This window comes from Carcharodon carcharias, chromosome 19 (assembly GCF_017639515.1).
Source record: "Carcharodon carcharias isolate sCarCar2 chromosome 19, sCarCar2.pri, whole genome shotgun sequence".
Taxonomy (NCBI): domain Eukaryota; kingdom Metazoa; phylum Chordata; class Chondrichthyes; order Lamniformes; family Lamnidae; genus Carcharodon; species Carcharodon carcharias.
In genome coordinates, this window is record NC_054485.1 from 79,821,886 (window position 1) to 79,835,478 (window position 13,593).

The window sequence follows — 13,593 nt, forward strand, 5'->3', positions numbered from 1 at the left end:
CCGACCTGTATCTCCGCCCACCCACTGACCACACTCCCATACAGCACCTGATCTCACCCACCACCACTCTGGTTTCACTTTCGATTTAGCCAGCACGATGCTGCTACAGTTTTTCCTTTGCTCTCCTGTCCTTTCCCCTCCCATTTCCTTTCCCCCATCACTGTCAATCCTCTGGCATCACTTTCCACCTCCCCTCCGTGACCTACCAGCCACAACCCTTTTCCTTCAGGAATGTCCAGGTGAACGTACACGTTCCCTTCCTTCCCAAAAATCCTACCCCCATCCACATTCACCCCCCTGACCTCCTCCTTCCCACCCCCAAGGACTGGCCTCTGGGTCCCCACCAACCTCCCTCACTTTGCCCCTTCTACACTACCGTCGAACCCTCACCCATCCACCCTACCGCCTCACTCTGCCCTCGGTCACTCTCACCATTCCCTCATATCACACCTACCCTCAGTTCGCTGCCCAGGAGGCCATCACGGACTCATCAGAGTTCTCCCTTGCACATTCACCTGGACATTCCCCTCTCTGAACTCCATCCCCTCTCTGCTCTCCTTCCTCCCTCTGCACTCCATTCCCCCTCTGAACTCCATCCCCTTTCTGCGCTCCTTCCTCCCCCTGCACTCCATTCCCCCTCCGAACTCCATCCCCTCTCTGCTCTCCTTCCTCTCCCCGCACTCCATTCCCCCTCCGAACTCCATCCCCTCTCTGCTCTCCTTCCTCTCCCCGCTCTCCTTCGCCTCTCTCGATTCCTCCCCCACTCTGAACTCCCTCACTTTCACCATCCACCTCCCTTATACCGGCCTCCCCAGTTGCTGTCTTCTCCGTTACACCCACTTCCCCCCTGTAGTCCCTTCCCCACAAAACTCCCCCCCACCAGACACCTTTGCTCCCCCCCCTCCCAACCTCACCCCCCATCACCTTCATTCACCTCCATAACCTCACCCCCACGACACCTCTTCCTCTCCCAGTCAATCCTAGACCTTCCGGTCCATCTCCTCCTCCCAAACACAGCTGGACCTGCTTTTTCACCCCCTCGACCATCATCTGTTGTGATCAGACCCTCAACGGTGACTTTCCACCTTCTGTGAGCTGCTTCACGGTGGAGCCATATCCCTGAGAATCCACCCAGCTTCCCATGGACGTTCCTCCAGGATCCTGTTGCTGTCGGGCTCCAGCATCTTCTGTTCCTCCGGTGCCCGCAATGTGAGCAAGGCCCTGGCAGTGAGTCCCGACTTCTGTACGTCACACTTGTCAAGACGTGTTCTACAGTGACAGTCTCGGACTGTCCGCGGTTGGGATTGAGTCTGGTGGGCTGGCCTTATAATGATACACAGATGTATTAGAATGAGGTTCCCAACACCCAACAGTGGGAAACGTGACCAGCCATTGACAGGCAGAGTGGACGATTGCAAACTGACTTCACAACATCGTAAAACTGATTTGTGGCCTTCTCATCATATTGTCCACTCGCTGCTGAACACACCCGATGCCAGCGGGCAGAGAAAAATCCACCCTCAGTGTTTGAAAAGATCCCTTCTCTGCACCCGACACCGTGAGGGTGTGAAATTGTCCCCAAACTACCCAACAAGTCTTACCCAATCCAACAAAGATACACAAAGTGCTCTTTATTTGACATGTCTGTTTAGAGTGAGATGGGTCACAATGTCCGGCAGTGTTCATTACCCGCGGGTGGAGTGGTCTTTCTGAAGGATCTGAATGAGGATGAAGAGAGGGTCAGGCAGCTGCTGGGAATCAGTAATACTTCACTGAGTGGTGACCAAGCAGATATTGGAGTGAGGAAAGGTGAGTGTCAGCAGCTGGATGTTTAAACCAGGTCTGAGCACACGAGCTTCTGTGATGTGACAAAGGAAGGGGAATCCTCATTGTAAATGTTTTCTCCTGACAGGTGCTGTCTTTGGACACAGCGGCTGGAGGTGGTGGTGAGTCAGTGAGAGCAGCCCAGGGGGCTGAAAGGGAACCTGGTGAAGACACTGAGCCCCGGGTCACAGAGGGAAGTGAGACACTAACTGAGCTGGACAGGGAAGGGGAGTGACATCCCGACAAACAGGAGGGTGAGCACCCTGGGTGGGAGGGCAGGTGAAGTGACACTGTCTCTCCTGCCCCCATGTTGCACCTTCAGCATTGCAGTGTCACAAATAACCCCAATAGAGCCACTCCTGACAACTCCAAGTACAGAAACAGAGCAGGACCACGAGACAGTAGCTGGACCTCAAGTGGATGCAGCTTCTGGTCAGCAGCTCCCCAGTGAGGAGTTATCAGCTGCTGGGCATGTCTCTGGCACAAGAGGGGGCAGGACACGGGTACGGGGAAGATGCAGGGGGCATTAGGGTGGCAGCTCTTGCAGAGTGGACATCTTTATCTCCCCCACTCCCCCTTTGTGACAGTGACCCTCAGGCACAGAGAGGGGGGTTTGTTGCTGTTACATTTTGAGGAAATGTTTGTGTTGTCTTATTTAATGAGAATTCTATTTGTAAATTATAAATTGAACAGGGCAGTGGGGTGTGATACAGCAGCTTCTAGGTTTTGTCATGACAGTGCACGTGTGTGCACATTGGGCAAGGCCCAATGCAGTGATGTCCAATAATGACAAACATTGAATGTGCCTCTGTTATTGCAAATGCAAATAAGGGGCACTGTTCCTGCACCTGACTACATGACTTTCTAATGAATCTAGACAGCTGTGTACATATCTCCTTGTACATTAATTTGCGTGTGTGTATCTGGATATGTCTAACTTTGTAGCTATACGTATTTATACATCTCTTTCACTGTATGTGTGTGTTTATGTGTATTTGTGTGTATACTGATGTCTCAAACTTTGTATCTATATCTGTTTGTGCACATCTGTACCTCTCCATTAATGTATGTGTGTGTCTGTGTGTGTGTGTGTGTCTTTGTGTGTATTGTCGTACCTATATCTGTGAGTGTACATCTATCTCTGTACATTAGTTATGTTTGTATATCTGTGTGTTTACTGATATGTATCTAATATTGTATCTATATCTGTGAGTCTACTGATGTTTATCTCATACTGTATCTATATCCATATGTGTACATCTCTCTCTGTACATTCGTTAGAGTGTATGTGTATGTGTGTCCTTGAGTGTGAGAGTTTTTCTTTATTCATTCACGGGATGTGGGCTTCGCTGGCTGAGCCAGCGTTCAGTGCCCAACCCTAATTGCCCTTGAGAAGGTGGTGGTGAGCTGCCTTCCTGAACCGCTGCAGTCCATATGGTGCAAGTACACCCACAGTGCAGATCGGGAGGGGGTTCCAGGATTTTCACCCAGTGACAGTGAAGGAACGGGGATATTTTTCCAAATCAGGATGGTGTGTGCCACTTGGGAGGACATCTTTCAGGAGGTGGCGTTCCCATGTCTCTGCTGCCCTTGTTCTGCACGGTAGAGGTCGTGGGTATGGAAGGTGGCGTCTGAGGAGACTTGGTGAGTTCCTGCAGTGCACCTTGTAGATGGTACACACTGCTGCTATTGTACGTCAGTGGTGGAGGGAGTAAATGTTTAAGCGCATGGTGCCAATCAAGTGGGCTGCTTTGTGCTGGACGGTGTCAAGCTTCTTGAGTGTTGTGGGAGCTGCACTCATCCAGGCAAATGGAGAGCGTTCCATCACACTCCTGACTTGTGCCTTGACTTAGACAGGCTTTGGGGAGTCAGGAGGTGAGTTACTCGTCACACGATTCTCAGGCTCTGACCTGCTCTTGTAGCCACAGTATTTATATGGCTAGCCCAGTTCAGTTTCTGGTCAATGGTAACCCCCAGGATGTTGACAATGGGGGATTCAGTGATGGTAACGCCATTGAACATCAAGGGCCCATGGTTGGATTCTCTCTTGTTGGAAATGGTCATTGCTGGCTCTTGTATGGTGTGAATGTTACTTGCCACTTGTCAGGCCAAGCCTGGATATTGTCCAGGTCTTGCTGCATTTGGACATGGACTGCTTCAGTATCTGAGGAGTCGCGAATGGTGCTGAACATTGTGCAATCATCAGCGAACACCCCCACTTCTGACCTTATGATGGATGGAAGGTCATTGATGAAGTAGCTAAAGATGGTTGGGCCTAGGACACTACCCTGAGGAACTCCTGCAGTAACGTCCTGGAGCTGAGATGACTGACCTCCAACAACCACAACCATCTTCCTTTGTGCTAGATATGACTCCAGCCATCAGAGAGTTTTCCCATGATTCCATTGACTCCAGTTTTGCTCAGGCTCTTTGATGCCACACTCGATCAAATGCTGCCTCGATGTCAAAGGCAGACACTCTCACCTCACCTCGGAAGTTCAGCTCTTTTGTCCATGTTTGAACCAAGGCTGTTCTGAGGTCGGGAGCTGAGCGGTCCTGACGGAAACCAAACTGGGCATCAGGGAGCAGTTTATTGCTAAGCAAGTGCCGCTTGATAGCACTGTTGATCCTTTCCAACACTTTTACTGATGATGGAGAGTAGACTAATGGGGTTGTAATTGGCTGGGTTGGATTTGTCCTGCTTTTTGTGTACAGGACATAACTGGGCAATTTTCCACATTGCCAGGTAGATGCCAGTGTTGTAGCTGTACTGGAACAGCTTGGCTAGGGGCGCGACAAGTTCTGGAGCACAGGTCTTCAGTACTATTGCCGGAATGTTGTCAAGGCCCAAAGCCTTTGCACTATCCAGTGCCTTCAGCCGTTTCTTGACATCACGTGGAGTGAATCGAATTGGCTGAAAACTGGCATCTGTGATGCTGGAAACCTCTGGAGGAGGCTGAGGTGGATCATTCACTCAGCATTTCTTGCTGAAGATTGTTGCACATGCTTCAGCCTTATCTTTTGCACTGATGTGCTGGGCTCCTTCATCATTGAGGATGGGGATATTTGTGGACCCTCCTCCTGCAGTGAGTTGTTAAATGTCCACCAGCATTCGTGACTTGATGTGGCAGGGCTGTAGAGTTTAGATGTGATCCATTGGTTGTGGGGTCGCTTAGCTCTGTCTATCACTTGCTGCTTATGCTTGACGCAAGGAGTCCTGTGCTATAGCTTTACCAGGTTGACACCTTATCTTTAGGTATGCCTGGTGCTGCATCTGTGTGGGTTTATGTGTGTGTATATATATTATATATTTTTGTGTATGTGTGTATTTTTATATTTTATATATATATATGTATATCTATGTGTGTGTATGCTTAATCTTTGTGTGTGTGTGTGTGATTATGAGTGTGAGTGTATGAGTGTACGTCTGTTTGTCTGTGTATATATATTGATTTAACTAACATAGATATCCAGATAATGAACATTGTATCTTTCAGCTGGATTTTCACTCCCGAGGTGGACAGAGTGAGCCAGAAAAATTCCCGCTTGCCGCACCCACCTTGGGAAAGAGTTCCCCGTCAGAGCTGATTTTCATTGTGAGGAAGGGGCAGGTACAGGGTGGAGTCAGGTCACAGTGGCTGCCGAGTGCTGAGTTGGACTGCGTAAAAGGCCTGGCTTGGTCCTCTGGGACTTCGTCACAGCTGTGTTGATAAAAAATAGCTCGTCCCCACCCCTCCCCCGACTAGTTCCTCCAAGACAATTTATGCCAACCCATACTAACTCACATGTCCCACCTACTCCCATGGCCCCCTAATACCCCCCATGCCAACTCATCCCTTCCCATCACCTCACCCCCAAGGCCCCTCATACGCTTCATTCTCATTCATCCCCTCCCGCCACCCCACCCCATGGCCCTCATACACTGCATGTTAATTTTTCTCGTCCCACCACCCCTCCACCATGGCCCCTCATACCCTCCATGCTACATCATGGCACTTCTATGCCCCTTGACCCATTCTGTACAGTGCCAATGAACCCTACAGTAACAACGTCATGTGTGGAACTGCTTTAAAAAAACCCACCCAAATATCATTTTCTTTTAAAAAATGCCATTGCAACAGCTCCATAAAACTGTCAATCAACCAGATCTTTAAAATATCAATAACAGAAGCAATAAGCATCTGACACCACTTTATCCTTTTTAAATAAACATTCAGTCATTGACAAAAGAGATCACAGAAAATTGGTGAAATTAATGATTTAATTAAGGTATTAAAGATTAATGGTACGTTCTAGGTGGTAAAGACTAAAGGTATATATGGGGATAATGGTTAATAGTCTTTTTAAGATCAAAAATATGAATGATATAGTTAAACTAGTTAACAGTAATCAAATATTTAAGGTGGCAAAGACGAATGGTACATTTAAGGTAAATAACGGAGTGTTTTAGGGGAGATGGTGGTGTGGTGGCATTGTCACTGGACCCATAATCCAGAGGCCTAGTCTAATGCTCTGGGGACAGGGGTTCAAATCCCATCGTGGCAGCTGGTGGAGATAAAATTTACTTTGTAAAACCTGGAACTGAAAGCTATTCTCAGCAATGGTGACCATGACAACTATCATTGATTGTTGCAAAAACTCATCTGGTTTACTTATGTCCATTCAGGAAGGAAATCTGCCATCCTTATCCGGTCTGGCCAACAGGTGACTCTAAACCCACTATGTGATTGACTCTGAAATGGCTGAGCAAGCCACTCAGTTCAAAGCCAATTAGGAGTGGGCAACAAATGCCAGGAATTAATGGTGTATTTAAGGTGGTATGGATTAATGATATATTTAAGGTGAAAAAGGTTAATGATGTATTTAAGGTGGTATGGATTAATGATATATTTAAGGTGGGAAAGGTTAATGGTGTATTTAAGGTGGTAAAGATTAATGGTGTATTTAAGGTGGTATGGATTAATGATATATTTAAGGTGGGAAAGGTTAATGGTGTATTTAAGGTGGTAAAGATTAATGGTGTATTTAAGGTGGTATGGATTAATGATATATTTAAGGTGGGAAAGGTTAATGGTGTATTTAAATTAGTATGGGCTAATGATATATTTAAGGTGATAAATATTAATGGTGCACTTAAGGTTATATGGAATAATGGTGCATTGAAGGTGGCAAACATTAATGGCATATTTAAAGATGGTAAAGATTAATGTTATATTTAACGTGGTGTGGATTAGTGATATATGTAAAATAGTAAAGATTAATGGTGTATTTAAGGTGCTATGGATTAATGATATATTTAAGGTGGTAAAGATTAATGGTGTATTTAGGTGGTATGGATTAATGATATATTTAAGGTGGTAAAGATTAATGGTGTATTTAGGTGGATATTGCCTGAGTGCATGTTGGCTGTGGTATTTCACACACTGCAAGAGCGATGGTAATTCATGTACTTTTGAGAGAGTGAAAGGCATTATATAAATGCATGTCTTCTTTCGTTTCTGTCTTTCTGCTGAGGTGTGGGCAGTTCCACCTGCCGGGTCCAACACTATTTGTCACTTCAGACTGGGCATTGACTGACAGATGGATTGAACTTAGAGACAAAAACATCAACCACAAGAAAATTGAAATTGACTCACTGAAACACATGCAGCTGGAACAGAGACATCAGAAGCTGAGGAAATAAAAGCAGAACATGAGAAATTCAGTCAAATATTAAATATTTTATCACTCACTGGGCCCAGGATTCAATCACCTCCCAGCATTAAAAAAACACAAAGTAAATGACCACAGAGGTAGTGGAGGGTGAAGGGGAGGAGGGTGAAGGAATGGAGGGTGAAGAGGAGGAGGGTGAAGGAGTGGAGTGTGAAGAGGAGGAGGGTGAAGGAGTGGAGTGTGAAGGGGAAGAGGGTGAGGGAGAGGAGGGTGATGGGGACGAGGATGAAGGAGTGGAGGGTGAAGTGGAGGTGGGTGAGGGAATAGTCGATAAGAGAATGGAGGGTGAGGGAGAGGAGGGTGAGAGAGTGCAGGGTGAGGGACAGGAGGATGAGGTTCCCCCTGTGTAACCCTGAGTTACTCCCAGGAAAATGTAATTCTACAACTTTCAATCCCTCCTATTTCATTCCCAACAATCTGTCCCTCAGTCACTTACTCTGAGCTGTTGTGTAGGTCACACTTGGTGAATCTGCAGAAGCAAAATAAATGTCAGTTAGAATGGGGAATAATCCATTATCAGAGAGCGAGAACACAACAGGTGTGAGGGAATGGAGATTGTGTAAGAAATACTCATTCCCACACATCCCTCCATCCTTACACTTTATGGAGATTCTGTCGATCCCTTCCATTCCATCGATATTCAGTAGGTGAGGATGTGAGTGTGTGTGGTGGGTTTAATGATCAATATTAGACCTGGTCTGGGCCTATCATTCAAAGGAAGGTCAGACAGGGAACAAGACATGTTTATACGTGTGTATGTGTGTGTGTGAATTAAATCAGTTCCATTCAACACAGTCTCCTGTACTCCCAGTACTGGGGATTCCCCCACACTCACTCTGTCCCCTCAGTTCCACATTCCTCTCTCTCTCACTCTCCCCTCTCAGTGTCCTGTACTCCCAGTACTGGAGATTCCCCCACACTCACTCTGTCCCCTCAGTTCCACATTCCTCTCTCTCTCACTCTCCCCTCTCAGTGTCCTGTACTCCCAGTACTGGAGATTCCCCCACACTCACTCTGTCCCCTCAGTTCCACATTCCTCTCTCTCTCACTCTCCCCACTCAGTGTCCTGTACTCCCAGTACTGGAGGTTCCCCCACACTCACTCTGTCCCCTCAGTTCCACATTCCCCTCTCTCTCACTCTCCCCTCTCAGTGTCCTGTACTCCCAGTACTGGAGATTCCCCCACACTCACTGTTTCCTCAGTCCTCCATTCCTACCTCAGATTCTTACCTCTCCTTTGCTATTCCCAAACAATTGTTATGATTATCCTGAATATAACAAGCTGCGATTGTGAGTCCAATTATAATTCCAAGTTGTGAGGATCCCACACTGTTTTCTGGGCTTTCTGAAATGCATTGGAATAGTACCAGCATTATACGTACGTTATGGATTCATTCCCAATGGATTAATCAGGGACAATTTTAACCGAAACAGCTGATTTGGAATTGATGGGTTTGGTGGGGACCTGATGGGATATCCCCTCCGGAAGTCCATCGGGACCAGATCCATAAACACTCCCTGATCCACCATGTTACTGAGCTCCTCATAAAATTCAATGAGATGAGTCAGACATGAGCTCCCATTCACAAATCCATCCTGTCTCTCTTTGATCAGCTGATCCTTGTCTAAGTGTCTGGAACTCAATCTCTGGACATTTGTGGAGACTTTTCTGGAGCTGGATTCTCTCACTTATTTCCTGTGTTGACCATGGTGGGTTCACTGCAGTAGTTTAGGACTAAGACCTGCTGTTGGATTGTACCGAGAGCTTCTTCTGAACTGGATATTGTCCTGGTCTTGCTGCATTTGAACATGGACTAGTATGTTCAAGTATCTGAGGGTTCGTGAATGGTGCTGAACAATGGGCAATCTTCAGTGAACATCCCCACTTCTGACCTTATGAAGGAAGGGAATTAAAGGAGCAGCTGCAGATGGCTGGGCCGAGGACCTACCCTGGGGATCTCCTGCAATGATGTCCTGGAGCTGAGGTGACTGACCTCCAACAGTCATCGTCCTTTCCATTAGATATGACCCCAGCTAGTGGAGAGTTTTCCCCCTGATTCCCATTGACTCCAGTTTTGCTAGGGCTCCTTGATGCTACACTGGGTCAAATGTTGCCTTGATGTCAAGAGTAGTCACTCTTATCTCAACTCTTGAGTTCTGCTTCTTTGTGAATGTTTGGACTGATGCTGTAATGAGGTCAGGATCAGAGTTCCCCTGACGGAACCCAAACTGAGCATCTGTCAGAATAACTGTATAACTGCCACTTGATAGCACTGTCAAAACCCCTTCCATTACATTGCTGATGATTGAGAGCAGACCAATAGGGCAGTAATTGGCTGGATTGGAATCGTCCGGCAAGGTTTTGTTACAAGCCTTGGTTTTCCATTGTAGAGTGAGAAGGAGAGAGAAGCTTGTGAAATACATCCCTTATAGAAACAGTGCCTTGCAGTAATATTACTGGATGTTTTATAGATTAAGAATCTATAAAGACTGTTGCCTGGAAAAGGGTGTTTATTTGAAAGTCCAGCTAAGTAGGAATCTTTTGGGAAATGCTGGAAGACTAAATTTAGCTGTGTAACTGAAATCTTGTGAGTTTAAGTTTTCTTTTCTTTTGTTTATAAATGTTTTAATTTAATATTTAAAATCTCCAAAAGTGGCAGTGGGATCTTTACCTCTGACTTCAGTACATACACCTTCTCATAATAAATACAAGTTGCAAATCATTGTGCTGGCTTGACCAAGTTTCCCTTTGGGATTTGGTCAGCCTGGCAATTACCACCTGCCATATCAGAGCATCCTCTTCGTAAATAACTGAGATTTTGGATTTCTTCAAGTCAAATAAAAGTTACTGCTCTCTACCGAGATGGTAACAAAGTTAATGAGCGGCATGGGTTTTTTACAACAATCCAATAGCTTCATGATTATCATACTAAAACGAGCTTTTAATTCCATATTTATTAATTAAATTTAAATCCCTGCAACTGCTGTGGTGGGATTTGACCTTGTGTTCCCCAGAGCATTAGCCTGGGCCTTTGGATTACTTAGGCCTGTAACATCTGGAACAAGACAGTGTAGCCGTAAAATTAGAGCGAGGTCATTTCGGAGCAGAAGCAGAAAGCACTCCTTCACAAAAAGGGTAGTGGAAATCTCTCCCTAAATCTGTGGATGCCGGGAGGATAGGGGGGATGGGGAGGTGTCAATTGAAATGATCAGCACTGAGATTGGGAGATTTCTGTTGAAGAAGGGCAGCAAACAGATATGGAGCAATAGTGCGTCATGATATCACATATCCACACAAACATAGACACACTTACGGACAGGAGAGAGATAGGAAAACTGAACACATTTCCTCTTCCCACCTGTCCACAAACAGTAGGTGTTTTAAATTAGTTAGAGCTTATTAGGTGGCGTCGTTTCCCAATCCCCTGGATTTTCTGATCCAATTTACCAACAATCTGCAGCAAACTCACATTATGACTAACTCAGAAGGTTAGTTTAATTCACATTCAGGAAGAAACCCAGGGAAGGAGTGTCCACAACTGCCCACTCCAAACACACACACACACACACCACACATGTGCACGTACACACACATCATACACACACACGCATACACACATTCACGCACACACACACATACACACCACACACACGCGCATACACACACTCCACACACACACACGCACAGTAAATGGAGGACAGAAGATAAGATTTTTATAGTACAAGAACCACTGAAATTAATATTACTTCACGTGATTTCCAGAGCCCATGAGGCAAAGTCCAGAGGGCGTTTCCTTTGTGACAGGGTTCAGTTCTGATTAGTTTCTGGTTTGAGATAACAAGACATAAATCCTTGAAACAAACAATGCTGCAGCACTCTGGGCTTCTGCGCTTACACCGCTTGGCAGGCATCGATCAGAGATTTTTAAAATTAAGCAGGCTTTGGGGGCTGGAGAGGTGGTAACTGACTGGAATCCTGTCCAGTTGATGTTAAACAGCAGCCTGAGGATTTCTCAGTTCTCAAAGGAATATATGGATTTTGAAATGGTCCCTCAGGCCATGTGACCTTCTTCCTCCTCAATGACTTGAAAAGGGACTTTTACCCAGTGCCTGGAACTGGCTTTGATTTCAGGACTGATTGTGACCCAGTCCTTAGTTATTGAAAGGTTTACCATCCCTATTGAGGGTCTGGTGTTGGGAAGCCATTGTCTAGGCAGACTCATTGACTCCACTAGCAAGGTGAGCTTAGCAGACACAAACACCATCTTTGTTCCCCCTTTGAAATGGGCCTGGACAGTCTCAGGTGTGACATGAGTGTGTCACAACTCTGTAGGCTCGACGAGTTCTAATGTGTGAGTCTCCTGGACTTTTGGGATTACAAGGGGTCTGTACAATGAGATGTGAGATTCCACAGCTGAGAAAATAATTCTTTTGTTCTTGTAACTTCTGGGGGAGGGAAGTTGTTGCGGGGTAGCTCCCAGACAAAGAGGCAATACTGTGGTCATGTGACCGAGAGCAGCCATCGTTTATTAGTTCATCAGAAAGTCCATTTTTTTAAAACAGCAAAAGAATAACGTTCTGGATTTCTTTTCATGTCCCAGAGACCCAGCACACCCACCCACACACACACACACACACACACACGCACACACTACAGTTCCTTACCCCACTGATGGAGCTGGGTCTCTGCCAGGCTGCTGTGTTCAATTTGACAGGAGTATTGATCCTCATCCCCAGCATTTATTTCAATCTCTTTCTGGATCTGATGGGTCCCATTGTGCTTGGGTCAAACCCCCGAGGATAGTGTCTCAGACATTACCTCTCCATTCCTTAGCCAGCTCACCTCAACGTCTACAGGATAAAACCCAGTAACCAGGCAGGAGAGAGTGAGCGGCTTGTACTGACTATTGGGGTCACTTCTGGAGATGAACACTTCAGGCTGAACTGTAATGGGAAAGGGTGAAAACACAAACAATAGACAGACACTGAATGGAATGGGAGAACGCTTTCATAGACCAGTGAAGTTAGATCAGAACATGGGGTCAAAACTAAAATAAATACCTCTCCTTCTGGGATATTACTTTCCAACTTGTAAATATTTCTTTAATAGGCCAACTAGTTCTTCTTCCAACTGCCATTCCCAATGCTTGTTCCAGGATTCATCCAAATTCCATTTCTCTTTAATCTTCACTGCATTGGGATTGGTTGTGACCATCTCATTCTGTCTGTCTCTAAGCTAATATAGTCGTTCCCATCAAATCCAAACCGCATCGATCTCTGAACAGAGCCATCTTCAGTGACATTAACAGTCCTTAACCTTTGTATAATGTGAAATCCTGTCAGTAACAAAACAGAAATCAGCAATCAATAATTCACTGCTTGTTAGAAACGCCTTCTTGCAATTCAGACAGGACAATTTCAGTGGAACCCACTTGGTAAGGAAATTGACAGGGCAATTTGCAACACTGGTCCAACATCCCGTTAGATTTTACACTAAATTGAAGCTAGCAGAGAACAACATGGAATGTGGTGTAAATCCAGCTTTCCACTCAGTCCGTTAGCTTGATGGTCTAATGCATTATGTTAAAATTACTGCAGTTTTGGGAAATAATCACACAGGAGAGAGTTACAAACTGATCCTGGCCACAGTCTGATCAGAAGGGAAAGGGGATCTAGTATCAGATAGAAATGGGGGATTAGAGTCATAGTCTGATCAGAGGAGAAATGGGATCTAATATCAGATAGAAATGAAGGATTAGAGTCATAGTCTGATCAGAGGGGAAAGGGGATCTAGTATCAGATAGAAATGGGGGATTGGAGTCACAGTCCGATCAGAGGGGAAAGGGGATCAAGTTTGCAGTTGGTACAAGGATAGGGAGAGGGAGTGGGTCATTGGGATTAAAATAAAACTATGGGGCTGGGGTGGAGCATTGTGATTAGACTGGGATTAATAGAGGGCTATGGGTAGAGAGCGGGCCAGCGGGATTAATATAGAATTGCTCTAGCAATTGCGTGTCAGTGGTTTGGCCTCATGGTGATCTTATGTGTAAAATGCAGT

General features: G+C 45.8%; 1 protein-coding gene across 1 annotated transcript in view; it reads right to left on the bottom strand.

The window, feature by feature from the left end:
* The window catches only part of LOC121291961 (class I histocompatibility antigen, F10 alpha chain-like), a 99,242-nt gene extending 86,937 nt beyond the window's left edge, over positions 1-12,305 (bottom strand). The window contains exons 1-2 of the transcript XR_005946134.1: positions 12,201-12,305; positions 7,973-8,005 (exon numbers count right to left, since the gene is read on the bottom strand). The gene's annotated coding sequence lies outside the window, so the exon portion shown is untranslated. The remainder of the gene's footprint in view (positions 1-7,972; positions 8,006-12,200) is intronic.
* Between the last annotated feature and the right edge of the window lie 1,288 nt (positions 12,306-13,593).